This window comes from Podarcis tiliguerta, assembly GCF_965153285.1.
Source record: "Podarcis tiliguerta genome assembly, chromosome: 7".
In the NCBI taxonomy this organism is placed as follows: Eukaryota; Metazoa; Chordata; class Lepidosauria; order Squamata; family Lacertidae; genus Podarcis; species Podarcis tiliguerta.
Genome location: NC_139540.1, coordinates 30,603,255 through 30,622,772, shown reverse-complemented (window position 1 = coordinate 30,622,772; position 19,518 = coordinate 30,603,255). Strand labels below are relative to the sequence as shown.

The 19,518-nt window shown below is 39.3% G+C and overlaps 1 protein-coding gene across 10 annotated transcripts in view; it reads left to right on the top strand.

Moving 5' to 3' along the window:
- ZFHX4 (zinc finger homeobox 4) overlaps nt 1–19,518 on the top strand; it is a 184,151-nt gene that overhangs the window by 73,762 nt on the left and 90,871 nt on the right. The gene's annotated exons all lie outside the window — the stretch shown is intronic.

The following is a 19,518-nucleotide window of genomic DNA, read 5'->3' as shown; positions in this document are numbered from 1 at the left end:
GTGTTCCTATAATAATGGGTGAGCATTGCATTAATGACTACATTATGTCCTTTATCAGGAGGAAGTCCATAAGTGCCAGAGATGGGAGGGGCCAACTGCTAGTTAGAAGAGAGTGGAGCGCTAAGTGGAGTCATGGGGGAATGGAACAGCATCTTGCTGTTAGCATACTTTCTCAGTTTTGCACTCACCAACCCATAATGGGCACTTAGTTGCCAGAACTTTCAGTTCTTGTTGCTGCCCATTATTTATCACCATCCCTATGTTTCTGTTGCTTCCCCACAGGTCACCAGGCAGCCTTTCACCGTGCAGACCATAAGCTGCAATGACCAATGGAAACAAGCTGTTCTTCTGTAGGATTCTGTAGGATTTGAGCAAGGCTGTCATATAGTCACAGAGTGCACAGGTCCAGCTCAACCTGGCATGGATATGCAGTGATAGCAAAAGCTCTTCTCCCTCATGCTGCTTTCTCAGGCTGAGGCCTTTCAAGAGCAGAAAGTTTGGCGTCCCTGAAATTTGTCATAGATCCTGAAACGTGTATGATACTTTAATCTCTTACTCCATCACTGATGATCAATAAAAGCTGTGACTGCTTTAGCTGTGTCTCTGATAGTTTGTCCTGGTAGTTTGTGGATTGTGAATCACTAGCTTTCTAATTGTTACTTCAGGAACATCAATTTGGGGACTCCTATATTGAGAAGAGGAGGCAGTGGGTTCTTAACTACCACAACTACTCATCAATAGCAGAGGTGAAGTTAAATATTGTCCCTTGTTACTGCTGCGACGTTAAATCCAGCAGCTGGTCTCCATGAATTGCGTACATGGAGAAACTTATAACCAGGATTGGCATAAGGCATTTTGGTTTCTGAGTTGAAGGACAAGACGACGTCTGCACAAGCTGACTGGACTGGTAGTTGAATCTTCAACACTGGCAACAGGACTGCAGGCTATGCTTTGGGGGTGCAGTGTAGGCGATGCAGCACGTCCAGTAGGGCTCTCCTCCAATAAAGGGGAAGGCTAAAGGACTTGCCACCGCTGTTCCTTCCCTTTTTTTTTGTAAATAAATTTTTATTCGTTTTACAATTTCAACCTCCACAATTATTTCCCATCAAGTAGAATTAAAGATAAAATATATCCAACATAAAAAAGTGAAATAAAAGTAAAAAGAAGCACAGAAAGAGAAAGAAGAGAAGAAAGAGAAAGAGAAAGAAAAAAAGAAAGATATTTTCAGAGGTTCTCTTTAACCTCCTGACTTCCCTCCTTTTGCTTTCCTGGTTCATTGAATATATACCTGAGGTATATAACCCGAGGTACTACTTCCGGGTTAGCGGAGTCTGTAACCTGAAGGGTCTGTAACCCGAGGTACCAGAGTACTTGCAAATGTTCAGTCAAAGCCTGCTAGTGTTTCTACTTGTTTCCAATATTTTTGTACATATGCAATAAATGCTTCCCATTCTTTTTTAAATTTCTCAGTGTCATTGTCTCTGAGCTTTTCTGTAAGTTTTGCCATTTCTGCATAGTCCATCATTTTCAGTTGCCATTCTTCTGTTGTTGGTATCTTGTCTTCCTTCCACCTTTGAGCTAGTAGGATCTGGGCTGCTGCTGTTCCATACATAGCCAGTTTCTTCTTTTCCTTTGGCATTTGGGTTCCTGTTATTCCTAGTAGAAACGCTTCAGGTTTTTTTTTAATGAAGATCATTTTAAATATTTTCTTCAGTTCGTTATATATCATTTCCCAGTATTTTTTTTACCATTTTACACTCCCACTACATATGATAAAAAGTACCCTCTTTTTCTTTATATTTTGAACACTTATTAGAACTTGTTCTATACATTTTTGCCAGTTTTACTGGTGTTATGTACCAACGGTACATCATTTTCATGTCGTTCTCTTTCAGTGTTGTACATGCAGTAATTTTCAAATCCTCCTTCCAAAGTTTCCCCCCGGTCACTGTTCCTTCACTCACCTGAGCAGTTGCTGCCTGAAGCATCTGTCTAACTGTGGCTAATAGCAAGGCCAGTGCGGGTGTTAAAAAATATATCTGGAAACAATAGCCAGTAGACACTGGTTTTTGAAAATTTGTGAGAGGGTTTCACTGAATGCAATGAAGGGACTGGATAAAGTGAAATACTTCCTGGTGCAAAAAATTATTTGAGTTGGCCCATGTGCCATCCTGTGACTCGCTATCCAGTTGCATATGTATATGCATGTATGTATGTTGGAGTTCCTTGTCAGTGGAGACTGTTGCCAGGCATCTCTTGTATGCTAGAGCACCATTCAGGGGCCCTTCAGTACTATGACTGGGAGCACTCCTATGCTTGCAGGGGGAATATCATGGATTTAACTCTGGGACATTATAAATGCCTCATAATGGATCTGTCTTCCAACTGCACTTAGGGCTGTGTGGTTAGAATGTTGGTTTCTGTAGTTGTCTGATTTGGGGTCTGATTGCTGCTTCTACCTTTATTCATCTGAATTTATTGTTACTCAAAAAGATGGTTTGTGTTTGGGAAGCTCATAACGCTGACCACTGTACGCTTGCTGTGACTGCTTCAGTTCCATGGACTGGTAACCTCCATCCCTCACCCTACAAAAGAATGTATGGCACACACGTTGCCTGCAGTGTTATAGCATTTGTCTGCATATGGTCATAGCTGGACTCATATCTTTATTTTATTGCATTTCTATTCCACCTTTTTCTTCAAAGAGCTCAATTTGGTAGGCATGGTTCTCCTTCTCATTTAGTCCCCACAACAGTCCTGTGAGATAGGTTAGGCTAAGAGACAGTGACTGGCCCAAGGTCAATATCATGATCAAGTGAGGATTTGAATCTTGGTCTCCCAGATCTTGGTCAGACAGTCTGACCACTCTTCTCTGTTCTGTTACCTTCCCTTCCCTTTTGACATCTCTTGGTTCTTTGTGGAGGCCTCCTATGTGCAGTGCCATTGTTCCTTATGAATTGTGGGCAGAGGGGATGTCTATATTGAAGTGGTTAGTTCATGTTTAGGTTTTTTTGTTTTGCAATTGGCCTGATTGATTGGTGTCTTCTGTGCATTGGTGTTGGTAATATGGGGATGTCAAAAGTTGCAACCACCTAATTGGTGGTTGCTAGTGGATTTTCCAGAGATACTATGGGTGTAGCTGTCATTGTTGCTACATTTGTTTTGTTTTGCAGCTATTTGATCTGTTGCCCTGCTGCTGGTTCAGAATAGGATCATGACTGTGCTATCTTGGTGGTAGACATGGTGTGATGGCTGCCCATCATACATACTGAATCACAGTGGTTCGGAAATCTTAGCTATTTTCTGGATCTCACTAGATCGTTCTATTTATTTATGAATACACTTCAAGAAATCATGTTGTTACTTAATCCTGCCCCTGCATCAATGTGTACACACTAACACACACAAATACATACTTTTTAATATAGTGCATGCTCAGAAGAGCAATCACTGTGATCTTTATTTTGCTCTAGGATTATGGGTGACTTTTGTAAAATAGCTTATAATTTATTTTTTAAAATTGTAATGGAAACTTAGTTTCTGTAGATAGAGAAAATATTTATTGCATAGGCCAGAGCACAGTATAGAATAGGAGACATACCTTTCTCCTATGAATCCTTGACAAAGTGCCAAGTGCTGCATTGCTAAAGGTATAGTATTTCATTTATTTCTTTAAGCTCAATAGTGGTTACTGGTAACATGTGTTTGTAGGGTGTCAGTTCAGATGGAATTTTTTGTCTGGCCTAGGTCCAAGTAAGGTTGGTATGTGTTTAAAATGGTCTAAAATAAATCAGCCTTTTTAAAGTTTTATAACCCCCCTTCAAATAAAAAAATAAAATAACACCCTCAGGAATTCATTTGACATCATATTGCTTTGAAAAAGTAAAACCAGAAACTTTTAAAATAAAAATAAAAAGATAGTATAAAGTTATCCTTCAAAACAAATTGTATTAAAATCTCACAGTGAAACCAACAATTGAATTCTTGCCTCTGGACACTACTATTTTGCGGATTACACCTTTCATTTTTTGTTAGCAGTATCACTGGACATAATATTGGAATTTAACTGTGTTGGCTTTTTAAAAATATGTTGATTAAGCAGCTGTTTGTATCTTAGTGCTGGAGCAAAGATGGCCCCCAAAATTTGCATTATTTTTCCAGCCAAATTTCTTCCTGGACTTTCACTACTATGTAGTGCACTGTGATTCAAAATATCTGGACTCTGTAGCAGGGAGGCACAGGGTGGAAGGTTCTAGAAATTGCTGTGATATGGATCTTCTGCTTTGTTGACACTTCTTTGAATGTTCCTTCCTGGCCATGTCCTTGTGATGAATGGGCATTGCAGATTTCTATTCCCTTTTTGTCTTCCTTCTGCTGGTTGACATGATAAAACGAAGCAGCACTTTGCTTCATATTTAGAGTTGTGCTTTTGACACCGGGCACAAGGATGCTCTCCTTTCCATCTTTTTCCCTATCTGCTTCTGCTTTCAGGTTGGAAGAAAACAATGAAACAATCATGTGCTAGGCTGAGCCTGTCCCTCTTCTCCTGGCTTTGAGCTCTAAGGCTGGACTGGAAAAAGCTCATATGAGGGTCTCCTTTCCAACCTTAGATATGCTAGCTCTCCTTGATTTCAAATATGGAGGTAATTCAGAAGTTTACCTCCCTGCTAGCAGTGTATTCAGCCCTCCTCGCTCCACTGAATGTCGGTGCTGAGTTGAGCATCCTTGTGCCCAATGTCAAGCAGAGCATGCTGTGCAGCAGTGTCCCACTAGAGTATTGGTTTATTTTCATCTACACATCATAGCATTTCCAGTTGAGCAGCTACTTGCAGGCCTGATTATTATGAGGCAATACTACAGCCCAATATTAATTTTCAAGAAGTGGTTAGTGATTGCAGATATCTCAGATAAACAAAGGTCCTAATTTTGTAGAAACAAAAAATAGACTGATTGTAGTTAGTTAAATAAAGGTAAAAGGTAAAGGTACCCCTGCCCGTACGGGCCAGTTTTGACAGACTCTAGGGTTGTGCACCCATCTCACTCAAGAGGCCAGGGGCCAGCGCTGTCCGGAGACACTTCCGGGTCACGTGGCCAGCGTGACATCGCTGCTCTGGCGAGCCAGAGCCGCACACGGAAACGCCGTTTACCTTCCTGCTAGTAAGCGGTCCCTATTTATCTACTTGCACCCAGGGGTGCTTTCGAACTGCTAGGTTGGCAGGCGCTGGGACCGAACAGCGGGAGCGCACCCCGCCGCGGGGATTCGAACCGCCGACCTTTCGATCGGCAAGCCCTAGGCACTGAGGCTTTAACCCACAGCGCCACCCGCGTCCCAGTTAGTTAAATAGCATTCTCTAAATCAGGGGCCAGCTACCTTTCTCAGCCGTAGGCCGGTCCGCTGTCCCTCAGACCATGTGGTGGGCTGGACTATATTTTTTTTTGGGGGGGGGTAATGAACAAATTCCTATGCCCCACAAATAACCCAGAGGTGCATTTTACATAAAAAGGCACATTCTACTCATGTAAAAACACTCTGATTCCCGGACCGTCCACAGGCCACATTTAGAAGGTGATTGGGCCAGATCCGGCCCCTGGGCCTTAGTTTGCCTACCTCTGCTCTAAATATTAATAAAACTTAGGGCAAAGTTGTTGAGGGCTGATTACAGAATATTTCAAGAACTGTGTCTGCACACATTTCTCTGTGACCTGAAAAGCACTGAAATTAATGGAAACGTGTCTGATCATAGCCCATTCAAGCACACACTTAAAAGAACATATCTCTGAGCCACCACAACACAAACTGATCTATGTTTTCAATATGTCCAGTGAATTTCTATACTTAAAAATGGCAGCCTTGTCTTTGCTTTGAATAATGTAATATATATAAGGTTCCTGTAACCTTGTCTGTTGTTTCTTGTACTTCCCGGGACCTTGTCCTTTGTTTTGGCAATGTATTTAATTTTTAAATTGCTGCTTCTACTTTCCCAACTTTTATTCAGACACCTGAGTATAGAATGATGTGTATTTTTTATAATGGTAAGAGCCATTTATAAACCTTCTAAGTCTCATTGTATGTCTGGAAAGCAGATAATGGCAGGCCATATTTTTTATCAGACTGATAATGTGTTATTAATTAATATTTTTGAAAGTAGTAGTCCTACCAGATTCCTCTGTTTTGTCCTAGGTCTGAAATTTTATGAGAACCAGACTGTACATTCCTCTCTTGTTAGACAGTATTACTTTCAGAGATGTTAACCTGTTAGTGATTAACCAAGATTGGTGTCTTGAATGCTTGCGGTATCAGAAAGCCTTCCCCTGGGGACTTTTACAATCCAAGGAGAATTTCCACATTTGCACTTAGATAAGATGCTCTAACCCCTGTCTTTTCTACCCCTTAAAAAAAAAAAAATTACCGATCAAGCCAGCATAAAGATTGTAGGGTTTGTTTGTTTGTTTTTAAAAAATCATTCCAGTGATTATTTTCATGACTATTTGCGGAAGTCAGATGAACAGAATTAAGGAGTGGTTCCCCAAAGTGTTGTTGTTTCTCATCATAGTATTTGTTGGCTTTGTGCCTCTGTCAGCTAAGCTCATAAAAATGTAGCAACAAAAGTTTTTATAACTGGAGCAGATGCAAGTAGGCCACTCAACATTGACCTGTCTCACAGAATAAAATGAATTTATGACCATTTCCTGTTTTTCCCCCCTGGCTGCAACCAGTACCAGAAGATAATAGAATTGATGGTGACATGGTAAATGGAAAATCTGAAACTCTTTTCTCTTAGGACATTGCCAAACTTCCCCAGTGATCTCTAAGTAGGAATGGGCAAACGTCAGGCATGCAGGCTCTATAAAAACGACAACCTTGGCGTCTACCAGCCAGTCACAGGTGATAGCTTGGGAGCAGAGGCATAGCGTGGGTTGCCAGCACCCACGGTGGGACAAGTGTTGTGCCCCCCAGTGGACTGGGCAGTGGTCAGTCCCTTCACTGGCCAGCATCTAATCAAGGGAGTCTCTCCTTGCAAACTAGCCCCAACCTGGAAGCAGAGATAAGGCAGAGAAGTGTGAAGCCAGGAGCGCCACTGTGTTGCCTCTCCCTCCTGGCCTTCTAGTGAAGCCTTCTGGTCAACATACATGGCTCCGGCTGTGCTTTCCCACCTTCCTCTTCCTCCCTCCTCAGTGGGCAGTGGCGGCGGCCTTCCGCTCCCTCTCAGCCAGCCTAGGGGAGGCACACGAGCATGGGTGTCCCTTTGCCAGCCACGAGAAGGAGGTGCTGCCCCAAATAATAGTTGTGAGTGGTGTGTGAGAGCGGTAGCAGGGAGGGACACTGGGGAACTTCCAGCTTACAGAAGAGCAACTCATGGTTTCAAATGTCAGACTGATGTGCCCACAAGTAAGTGGTGGTGGTTTATTAAATTGCTGGAGGAGTACATATTTTCTTATATAAACTTCTAGCCTTCAGAATGTTCATTCTACAACCTGGCTCTGATGTCTGTATGAAAGCCATCAAGAATAAAAGTTTAAAAATATATAGAATAAATGAATTGTTAGCAATTTCTAGAGAGTAGGAGTTTCCTCCCTGTTATAGTTACTTGTGGATTTGATGGTGGAAACAGGTGCAACTGGGGTGTGACTTTACACTTGCAAAACAAAGTAGTTCTCTCCTCTGCTTCACTGTGAGACAGTAGGAGATAATATTCTTTACCGGAAAGCTACCTGATGTACGTGCAGACTGCACTTCTGAATTTAGATAAAGAGCAATGCCGTGTACTTGATTTACGCACAGTGACTAATGCTATTTTGCTGAGATATATCTGAGGAATATTTATTCATGCTAAAACATGTTTGTTTCTTCTTGCGAATAAACATGTCTGAAAATCAAAATGGTAAACCTGGAGTGGGGAACCTGATGTCTTACAGATATTGTTGGATCCCAACTCCCATCTGTCTTTGGCACTATAACCAATAAATGGAAGCTGTAGTTCAACATCTGGAGGGCATCAGGTTGTTTTTACTGGATCTTTTGTACTGTGTTTAGTTGCTACTTTTAAACTTTTTAGAGCACAGCTCTTACTACTTAATATCCAGCCCAGAATTTAAAAAGAAAAATCCTCATCCACCATCCTGATTTTTCAGATGATCACTTAGCTAACAGTCTAACAGGTATCTTGCAGGTGTGATAATCTCCCTCCTTCCATGCTTTTCTTGTTGTTCCTTGGCAGAAATGGACCAGTGATCTATGTTTGCATGCTGTTTGGAGTCTTGTGATGAACCATTAAATAAAATGATCTATCCCTAGGCCCAGAAGTTGGTTGGTTGCCAAACAGTAATCCAGCACAATTAACTATCAGAGATTTGAGCACTCCATTATTCCAAGAGATCTGACTGCAGCCACCTGGAAAAGCAGAGAGCTCAAGGGACCATAGTTGATCAACACAATAATTTTGATTTTGGGGTGTTCTTAATGGGCTAATTTAGATTTATTAGACTGATATCCATGACTTTCAAAATAGCTTTTTTTTGGGACATCCTTATTTTCAGCTTTATTTTCATCCAGTAGTACATGATCACTTTCATCCGTGTAAGAACAGTGCATTTGTGAGCTTTTAACCTCTGTACAGCATAAAGCAAAGCCCCAATGATTCAATATCACTTGTATTCATATTTCAGGCTCTTCTTACATTACATGGCAACAAATATGTTTCGCCACTATGTGTACATATGATCATTATGGCCCTCTTGAACTCAGCTGCTCTTGCAATCTCAGTGCCAGCATGGAGGCTGTGGATGCATTATAGTTCTGTTAGATACTGGGGTGAGAATGCTTATATCATATCGTATGCAGCATAGTGAATTTTAAGTAAAACAATAAATATGCCACTTGAAGAGAAATCCGCATTGGCTCCCAGTACGTTTCTGAGCACAATTCAAAGTGTTGGTGCTGACCTTTAAAGCCCTAAACAGCCTTGGTCCAGTATACCTGAAGGAGCGTCTCCACCCCATCATTCAGCCCAGACACTGAGGTCCAGCGCCGAGGGCCTTCTGGCGGTTCCCTCATTGCGAGAAGTGAGGTTACAGGGAACCAGACAGAGGGCCTTCTCGGTAGTGGTGCCTGCCCTGTGGAACGCCCTCCCATCAGATGTCAAGGAAATAAGCAGCTATCCTATTTTTAAAAGGCATCTGAAGGCAGCCCTGTTTAGGGAAGTTTTTAATATTTAATGCTGTATTGTTTTTAACACTCGGGGGAACCCAGCCAGATGGGTGGGTATAAATAATAAATTATTATTATTATTATTGAACTAATTAACATGCATAAACTATTTTGGAAGACTACTAAAAAGCTCAATGAATTAATTAGTTATTAATTATTCCCCCCTTTTAAAAATCCCAGTGAAATGTTGCATGACATTGTGTAATGAGTCGGTAGATTTAAAATTGTCTGGAACATTTTGAACATGTTACAGCACATGAAGGATTTTGAGGAAGCAGTAAAGGGATCCAATATAGAGGACTGGAAAAGGAAGGCATGACTGTCATATGTGGAGATTGTGCTAAACGCCAACTAAAGCAGAAACATATGATATGGTATAGTTAGACATAATCACAGAATACGTTCAGAAAACAGCAAATTGGGATTGATCAAAGCAGAATGGAATGCAGTACAGATGTAGCAACAACAATGGCATGAAAATTAACTGCTACCAAAAAATTGTGTGTGGGGCGGGGGTTCAATTGTGATAAAAGGTAAAGGTACCCCTGCCCGTACGGGCCAGTCTTGACAGCCTCTAGGGTTGTGCGCCCATCTCACTCAAAGAGGCCGGGGGCCAGCGCTGTCCGAAGACACTTCCGGGTCACGTGGCCAGCGTGACATCGCTGCTCTGGCGAGCCAGAGCCGCACACGGAAACGCTGTTTACCTTCCCGCTAGTAAGCGGTCCCTATTTATCTACTTGCACCCAAGAGTGCTTTCGAACTGCTAGGTTGGCAGGCGCTGGGACCGAACAGCGGGAGCTCACCCCGCCACGGGGATTCGAACCGCCGACCTTACGATCGGCAAGCCCTAGGCGCTGAGGCTTTTACCCACAGCGCCACCCGCGTCCCCTCAATTGTGATAGTGAACAACAAATTGCATATAGATATTCAACATGCTGTGGAATAATCATGTATCTGATTCCTATCTAGAAAACGTTGGTTGGTCGTTTTGTGTATTCTTGGTAATTCCTTGGGTTGACATTTACTCCTTACGTTGTACATTCATTTCAGTCAATTTACAATTTATTCAAAAGGAAATAATTTATATTAACCAAAACCTAGGGTTATAGCAGATGTGAAACCACCTGGCTGGGGTGTGACAACAACTGCTGCTATCCTACTCTGGCTTCTAATATTTATTTCCTATAAGTGGTAGATAATACTGTAGGGAACACAGAAACAGAATGATCCTTGCCCAAAGGGTAGGCAGTTAAAAGAATGAATTGATGTATTTTACTGGTGTAATGTTTGAAGAGCAAAATTATCATGAAGAGACAAGATTTTAATTCTCACACATCCCGAGATATATAGACTTTGTGTGATATACTGACTTTTCATGATGGCCTGTCAGAAAAACTAGTGATACAATGTATATTTTGGTATTTTTCACACAGAACTAACCAAGCTACTCAAAATACAAAAGGAAACATTGTCCCATATTGAGATACAGGTGAATGGGAAAATTAATAAAGCTTTTTTTCACTTCACTTAAAAGGGGATAAATGGTAATATTTCCTCATAGATTAAGGTGCTGGGTTTTCTGAAACAGTACAGTAACTGTTAATGTGGAATAAAAGTCACCACAAGAGTTCAGTTACCTAATATACTAGTGCAATCTTATACATATCTACTCAGAAGTAGGCTCTGTTTGAGTTCTGTGGGGTATATTAGCAGCTAAATGTGTATAGGATTGCAGGCAGTCTTGTGGCATTTTCTGTTTTGACCTTAGAGGGGGAAAGAGTGGGTGCTATCCGCACTGAATTTTTTTGCTGCACTTTGAGCTGATGTTAGAAGTTTCCCTTGATTTCTAGTGGTATTTCAGAAGTCTATTTGTACAGTTAGAGGCTTTTTATTTGTGGGATTTGTACCCTGCTTTCAATAAAATATCCAGGGTTGCTTAATCCCCCCCCCAAGCATTTGGCATTGGTATAACATTTTAAAAGATAGGTCCTCTGATCCAAAGACCAGCACAGTGTCTGGACTATGACTAGTTGAAGGTTACGCAAGCTTTAAGCTAAATTATTATACCATAGATAGACTCTTTAGCTCATGTAATCACATATATCTAGGTTGTCCTCAAATGGCTCTTTTTCTTTCACTTGCTCTTCTGGAGTAAAGCTGTACTGAGTTGATGGTATTGGGCTAACTCAGCAGGGGACTTGAAATTAATTGGCCATCAGAAAATTATCTGCTAGCAGAAATAGGAAATACAAGCCATATTCTTCAAAAAAGTTACTCAAGAGAAAAGAATCATGCTTTCCATTTCATTCTGCCATAAAGAATGACACAAATTTTGGATTCAGGTAGGTAGCCGTGTTGGTCTGACGCAGTTGAAATAAATAGAAAAATTGTCCAGTAGCACCTTAGAGACCAACTAAGTTTGTTCTGGGTATAAGCTTTCATGTACATGCATGCTTCTTCAGATACACTGAAACAGAAGTTACCAGGCCCTTATATATAGTGGGAGGGTGGGGTGGGGTTTTTCTCAGAAGGGTAGTAGGAGATGGGTGATTGACTCAATGGGTATGGTAAAATTTGGACTTTTCAAAATAGTCAAAGCACTGGCCAGTTTAATTTTTTGTGTTTATACGTCACTTTACAGTGATGAAAGCATGATGCATGTGAACTATTGGATGTGGATAGGATGACAATGTTTGCTGATTCTTATTCTCCCCCCCCCCCTTAAAAAGAATATGACAAGATGGAAAATACACAGTCAAAATAATTTTAAAATACTGTAGTTGTGAAGCACTGGAAATGGGAAAGAGGAGTCCAGTACCCAGTGTATTGGTTCAAGGCATATATTCTGATTTTACACACTGAATCAGATCCTATGAGATTCATGGAAAATCCGAAGAGAGATTTTGCTTAAGCAAGCTTCAGTTCAGTGGTAAGATCAGATTTTTGCAAGGGACAGCTGCAAAACAACGAGATCTTGGGAAATTAATCAAAATATGGGTCAAGGAAAAGTGTGGATGAGCCCTTTGACTCAGTAGCAAATACACTACATTCTGATATATGAGAAGGCAGCCATAAATTTTGGCTCCGGATGCATTTGCATGTCACAGTAAACCATAAACCATGGCTTGTGCACACTACTGTTTCACTCTGCCCTTTCTCAGGTTAGGAGCAGTAAGCCTTGGCTTACTGTGTTGTGTGAACCAGTGCCTGTGATTTGTTTCTCTCCAAAGAAACCATGATGGAAGGCTAAGGTTTGTTTATGGTTTATGACTTGCCACAATGTGTGAATGGAGCCAATGGGTATTGAATAATAGACTGCAGCAACATATTTTTTGTTGAAAGCTATGAGGAAACACATACTTTAACTGCTGTTTATACAGGACCAATTATAGCATCACCTAACCATGAATATTGATATATTAGTAAAGGGAAGTATATTAAAAAAGCCCCAGATATCATTTGTTTTATTGAAAATTCAATTTTAAAAAAATCAAATCATCCATTATTTTATCCTTCCTAGCAAGTATCTGCCTATGTTAGCAGAAAAAGATGTATATACCAGGGAAGAATTATTTTGCAAACCTTCAGAACGATTGTCAATATAGCCATTACTGCACACAGAGTACTTCATAAAGACTTTCTTCTCTGTGCTGTTCAGAGCTACCATCACTGCTTTGGCAAGGTGGTATCTGCTGCTAGTCCAGATGGTATAGGAGACAATAAAAAATCAATTGGCCTCCAGTATCTTATGTTTATGGGTAAATTGACACCATGGGTGCTATCATGGATTGCTGTTATGAGACTGAGCCTTAAGCTCACACACTCCTTCCTTCTCCTTCCCTTCACATACTGATATTTAGATCCCAGTTTGCCTGGTTGGAGGAAAAAGCACGCTATAGTTTACTGCAAATGATATGAGTTACTGATCTCCACAAGCCAAGAAAGGAGGGAGTGTGCAAACCTGCTGGTTCTCACAACACCAAATCATGATTAGACATAAGCACCTGAACACAGCTTATGACTCAGAACACCAGTTTCCTTAAAGTCTGTTCAGTTGGAGTATGAAAACGAAGCCTTAAGAGCTGATGCAATCATATTTCTTATAACTGTCTGAGCTTCTTTTTAAAAAGGTTTAATATTAATATCTCCATTTTCTGCACCTATTTCTATTTTGTTTTGTTTTGTTATTTGTTATAAATATGTAGGTATACACATTCTGGGAATTTAGGAAAGCTGAATTTGTTGTGACTTCCAAATATGCACAAGAAGTATGTATACCTAGTGACAAACATGGTTTTTGAAGCTTGGAAATAAGTTGTACATCTCATAAAATAGATAGGTGTGTGCATATATATTTTTTAAGTTACAAGTTTTGAAGTTTACACATCTGGTTAATGTACTTTCCTGGTACTCTCAGCTTTTTCAAGTTAAATTAAAATGGTGGTGAGTGGATAGTTTTTAAATCCCCACCTCTCCCATTTTATGTGAAGTACCATGACTGAATGCGAGAAATTAAGTAAAGCCACAAGGGAGATTGGAAAGGGAAAAATAATTTGTAAAACATCTAAAAAATATCTCTGTCTGAATGCAACCAATTGGTGGGCAGAGCAGTTCAAAATGGTATAGCCTATTCCCCAAATCAGAAACCCAAGAGAGGGTTTTGGGGGACACACACAATTTTGCCAATATTGTAACTGAAAACAACAGTTCAGAAGAAATATCTTAGTCCAAGCCCTTTTCAGTTTTCTAGAAATTTAGAGGTTTCCATAATGCAGGGGGGTTTTTTATTTGTAAAGGGTAAGCACTGTTTCAAGAGTGATTAATAATATTATTCTTTTATAGTGTAACATTGGTAATATCAACAATATAAAAAATGAGGTATTAACTTCAAAAAACGTATATTAAAAAGGATTTCTTAATGCGGAAAAATTGGTCTTGTCAGAAATACTAGGCAGGGAGGCCTAAAACAACAGATGCCTTTTAAACTGTCTTATACGGTTGGTGTGTACTGTAGTCACCATTAATTTCAAAGAGGCTTTTGTAAAGTTGCCTAAGCCCTAGTGAAATGACTGGATGTTACTCAACAATAATTCTGAATCAATTGTGTATGCTTTATCTTATGAACTTACTGTATTTTTCCGTGTATAAGACTAGGTTTTTTTCCTAAAAAACAATGTCCCAAAATAGGGGGTGTCTTATACATGGGGGCGTCTTATAGACGAAAAAATACGGTACATTTTGTAAGCCTGGTGCATGATTCTGAAATTCAGACCTTGAAACCTTACTTGTGAGAAGAAGCTAGTTCATGGTTAGTCATTCTAACATACCACTGAAAATGTTTACTATTCCTGTTACACAGTTATGACTGTTTCCTTCCTAGAAAATAACAAAATATAAATATACAAAATATAAAATGTTCAAGGTTATGTTTTGCAGCTTAGTTCTGCATGTGTACGTAGAATTAAGTCCCACTGAGTTCAATGATGTTTATTCACAAGTAATACAGCTGAAACATTTGTAGGCTCACTTTTATCGGAATAGTAGGCATAACAGAAAGAGCTAATGTTCATTTTATAGAAAGAACAACGATAGAAATAATAATATTTTAGTCCTTGTGTATGGGTAAGATTCAGAAGAAAAATAGAACAACTCTTTTAAGAGCTAATGGAGTCACTTCTTCTTAAACATGAGAAGTTACCTAGACAGCTGTCATGCCTGATGATGTCAAAAACCCCTCTTTTGTCCATCTCCTAGCATCTATCAGCCACCAATGTGACTAAAGCAGTCCCTGTCCTGAAACCAAATTGAAACAGTAATCGGGGAGCAGGAGGAGTGAAAGGAGGCACTACTGTTCTAGGGTATAGTGATGCGGGTGTGAACTGGATTAGCCATGAAAGGGAAGGGAGGACAGGCACTTAAATATCCCTATCTGGTCCTTCCTCTAACTGGAGTGACCTGCATTGCTATCTTCTAGATAACTTTTCTGGTCTCCTGTGTTATAATCGTTTTCTGCTAAGACTTAGACTTGCACTTAATAGTGCAATAGACTTAGACTTAATAGTTTCCTTTGCATGGTTAGTGAATTATTAAGGTTTCCTGAATGCCATTGGGAAACATCCTAATGACATGACTGGCATCCCTGTTAAAATTCTACTGTATTTCTCTATGGGATGCCATTATGAGTGAGGGGTGGACACATTAAGCAGTGTTCAGCACCCTTTCCCTACAATACAGAGACTGCTCAGTTCCTTGGTTTTCCAGGTAACCTGGACCATGGAAGCAGGCAGAGAGGTGACTATAGAATAGAGGTGCCAGAAGACTGTGTGTGAATGCTACTGATCTTAAGTATGAACTCATTATCAGGCATAGTCTGTGACATTATCCAGCAAAGAATGATAGTTCACTTCCATTGCATCCATGGGATGCTGTGTGGCAGAGTTTTTCAAGAGGTGTGAGGCCTGTTACAGGGTGATGTGAAGAAACCAATGGAGGCTTACTTTGTGACATGTTCATATCTGCTTTAACCTAACCAGCATGAGTTCTGCATACAAGTAATGTTTCTAGAGCACCATCTTGGTTTGTGGGAGGAATACCTTTTCAGCAGTCTGAGGATGTGGATAAAGGGGTACAGCAATGGCCGTGCACCATGGCTTATAACAGATAGCCAAGGGTGATTGACCAGCTGTGTCTAGGAGGTGAAAAGTACATTGTTACTCAGAAACTGTTTAGTGCAACATAGGCTTCTAGCTGGGCTGCTTGTTGCAAACGCATCTCACTGGTGCTGAAAAAGCAGCACTGCACTAGTTGCTAGAACAATTCTGAGACAAATCAAAGTACTCAGGACCACCACTTTGGACCAAGGTACCTGAAAGAATGCCTGCTCCCACATCAACTTGCCCATGCACTGAGATCATCTTTGGAGGCCTCTCCTCTGTGTGTCCTAGTTATCCGATGCAAAGTATAAAAACATCAGGCGGAATAGGAAGAGATCTAATTTTGGTTTACTAGAGAGGTTTGCCTGATGCTTATGTTAATGTATTTCTCAAGCCTCTTTAGCTTGATAATTTTATGCTGCTGTTCATTTTTTGTAAATTAATAATTAAAAATCACTGTGTCATTGTGCCTGTTAGAAAATATATATATATATATATATATATATATATATATATATATTCTATCTATCTATCATCTATCTATCTATCTATCTATCTATCTATCATCATCTTTTATGTGAAGCACCCTGAAAATTCATACTGATAGGCAGTTTACAAATCCATCAAGTAAAATAATAAACGTTTTGGCAAAGTTACTTACTCCATCATATGCACATCTCTCCAAAACTCAGAACATATTATGTGTTTTGAATATCTGTAACTTTTAGTGTTGAATACTTGAGATACATGGAAATTGGCCAGCTGTGCATGCAGCGATTGAGTGAAAGGTCAACAGATAATATGGTCTCTGTATGACTAGGAGGCACGCAAGAACCTTGAGAGAGGACAATTCTACTAATCTGCTATGTGAATGATCCCTACTGCCTACTGTAAATTAGCTCTATGTTCTCCGTGTAAGAGCCTCTTAGTTACATTCCCGTTCTTTTCTATAGAGAGTGCAGTGTGATTCAAAACCTTGTATATTTCTACGTAAAGAGAGGTTTGCTGTACAAAGGATAGCAGATTATCTGTTTTATATCTCTACATGATAGTAGAGCTGCTATCACAATTGCATGTCCATATGAATCCATCTCTCAAAGGAGTAACTTTTCTTATCACACCAAACTGCTTGACATGATAGCAACTTTCAAAGTTTATCTTAGTTATCCCTCTGCTTTCAATTAGTGATCATTTAGTGTGCGCACAGTTTGCAATCAGAAAGTATATTAATTTCAGTGTAAAATGATCGCCACAGAGAACAAGCTCCTTCAGCAATAAAACATTTATTGTAAATAATCATGGCAATTAATATGAATCTTCATAGTTTACTCCCTTTCTGTAGCTGAATAGTTATCAAAAATCTTGAAAGGAAGAAATTGTGTTTGTTGCCTTGAGTTCCCAGGATGAAAGGTGGGGTATGAATATATTAAATATATATATAAAATAGTGAAGTTGTGAATTACATAACTAGAATTTGAATATCACACTAAATGTAATAATTATTAATTCTCTACCACAAATCAATAGTGAGGAACACTTTGAAATTGAAGGCTATCCATAACATTGAGGGAAGTAATTGCTTAAACAAGTCTTGCTTGAAAATGAATAAAGCCTTCAGGATAGAAAGAAAATGCATGCTTTAAGGAACACAAGTCAGTGGAATTCTTTTTTTTGGAAAGAAACAAAGATAGCGGTAATTAATGACCCTGACTCTGTGCCAAAAAAGCTTTCTTCTGACAACTCCAACTTAATTAAAACTTAAGACATTTCAATGGTCTCAGAAAGCCCCTGATGGGGTGAACTCTTGCAAACTCGTGAGAAAATTTTGTAAATTAAAGAAAAAGATGTGTGTTACCACTGGTGCCATGACTCTAATCCCTGACAGTCAAAGAATCTATTTAGCCAAAGCCTTTTCTTTTAACTGGCTCACACCTGCAGGCTTACTGGCACTTCCTCTGTACCAGAAAAGGCATTTTTTGTGTTTTATGGAAGATCAGATAATAGGAGTCCTGCTGTTACTTTTGTTTTTGTGCATTGTTCATTATCCTGTGCATAGCAGACACACTTGATATGCTTGACTTACTTAGGGGTAGAACATTGGCAGAAAGCTTTAAGAGACACAATATTAGTGAAGATGGGCTGGCAAAAGAGTTTTTTTTTTTTTAAAGGGGAAATAGTTCAAATGAAAATTTGAAGTTGTTGGACAGGGAGAATGGCAGAGACCTGCTGTTCTTCACACATCCAGGTTATAAGAAACAGTATTCTGCTTTAGACAGTACTTGCTTTGTTAAACTGGAGAGGGATCCTTTCAAATTACTCTCCCCCCCCCTTCTAATTAATTTAAATTCAGTTTAAGTTACCATGTACGATTCTCAACCAGGTGTACCATATGAACAGGAATGTCCAGTTTACATTGGCAGTAGTATGAACATCTTTGAAGATGATGGGTTTAATTGTTGACTGAATACTACAAATAACACAAATTATGGGCTAATAAATGGTCTTATAAAACACATACATAAGACAGATTCAGGTTTCACCCCTCTATAATAAAGCAGATCATTCTATATTACGGTACAATATGTTAAAAAAAAATCCAGTCGTCAAAACCTTCTTAAGTTAGCTCTAAGATGTAGAATGTGTGAATTCTGAGCAGCATTGTTCCTGTGCAGAAGAGACATTCAATAAGTGGAAAGAAAAAAAATAGTATTATTTTTGTTTGTACTTCATTTTATCAAACATTTTGTAGTCATTAGACAGATTGTAAGCTTGGATTGTCTGTCTGTTAATGATATTACTGCAACCTTCCCTGAGTTCATTGGTATTGAGTAAGATATAGATAAAAGAAACCCTTAAGAAACTTGTGCACAAGATCTTTGGTATTTACCATGATTATGAAGGCGAGTTACCAGAGTCTTTGTTTTTCATGGGAGATCCCCTAGTCTACAGTTTTGCTACAATATTTATTCTGTTCTAGTAAAGATGGGACTTTTATATACAAAAGACATTTCCATAGAATGCTACCAAAAACCTGGCAAATAGTGAACAAAAGGTGATTACAAGAATAACAATGGGTCATTTCCCTTTGGAAACTAGAAAATTCCACCAGCTAATTTCCCTTTTTTAGTTCAGTTGAAAAGGGCAATAGTGGAAATCAGCATCTTATTTATTTGGAAAATGACCAAAGCAACTTTAGAGCAGTACACCTAAAATGTAACGTACGGCTGTATAATAAGGGCCACCTGCAACCTGATAATAGGTATCTAGAATGTTTACTAGACGTATGAGTTTGCCTTTGGGTATGTTATTAGTCATATTTTTGGAATATATTTGCAGTGCCTTTGGAATACATTTGATGTGCCTCAATATAATTCAGATTTTTTTGTTTTTAAAGCAACTACTGTAACAGAATATGTTTGGAAGTTGTGAAGGTTTTCCATTGAAAAAATCAGAATGGAAAAGGATCTTGTTACACGCTGTGGGCAGAAATCAGACTCAGCAATGCTTGCGAAAACAGATTTTTTTAAAAGCAGAAATTTGTTGTGGGTCACTATGACTGTATTTAAAAGTTTCTCATCATAGTCTGTTTTGAATTAGGTTAAACTACAAATTAAGTTACTTAACATTTTAGTGTATCTAACATATAATTAAGAGAAA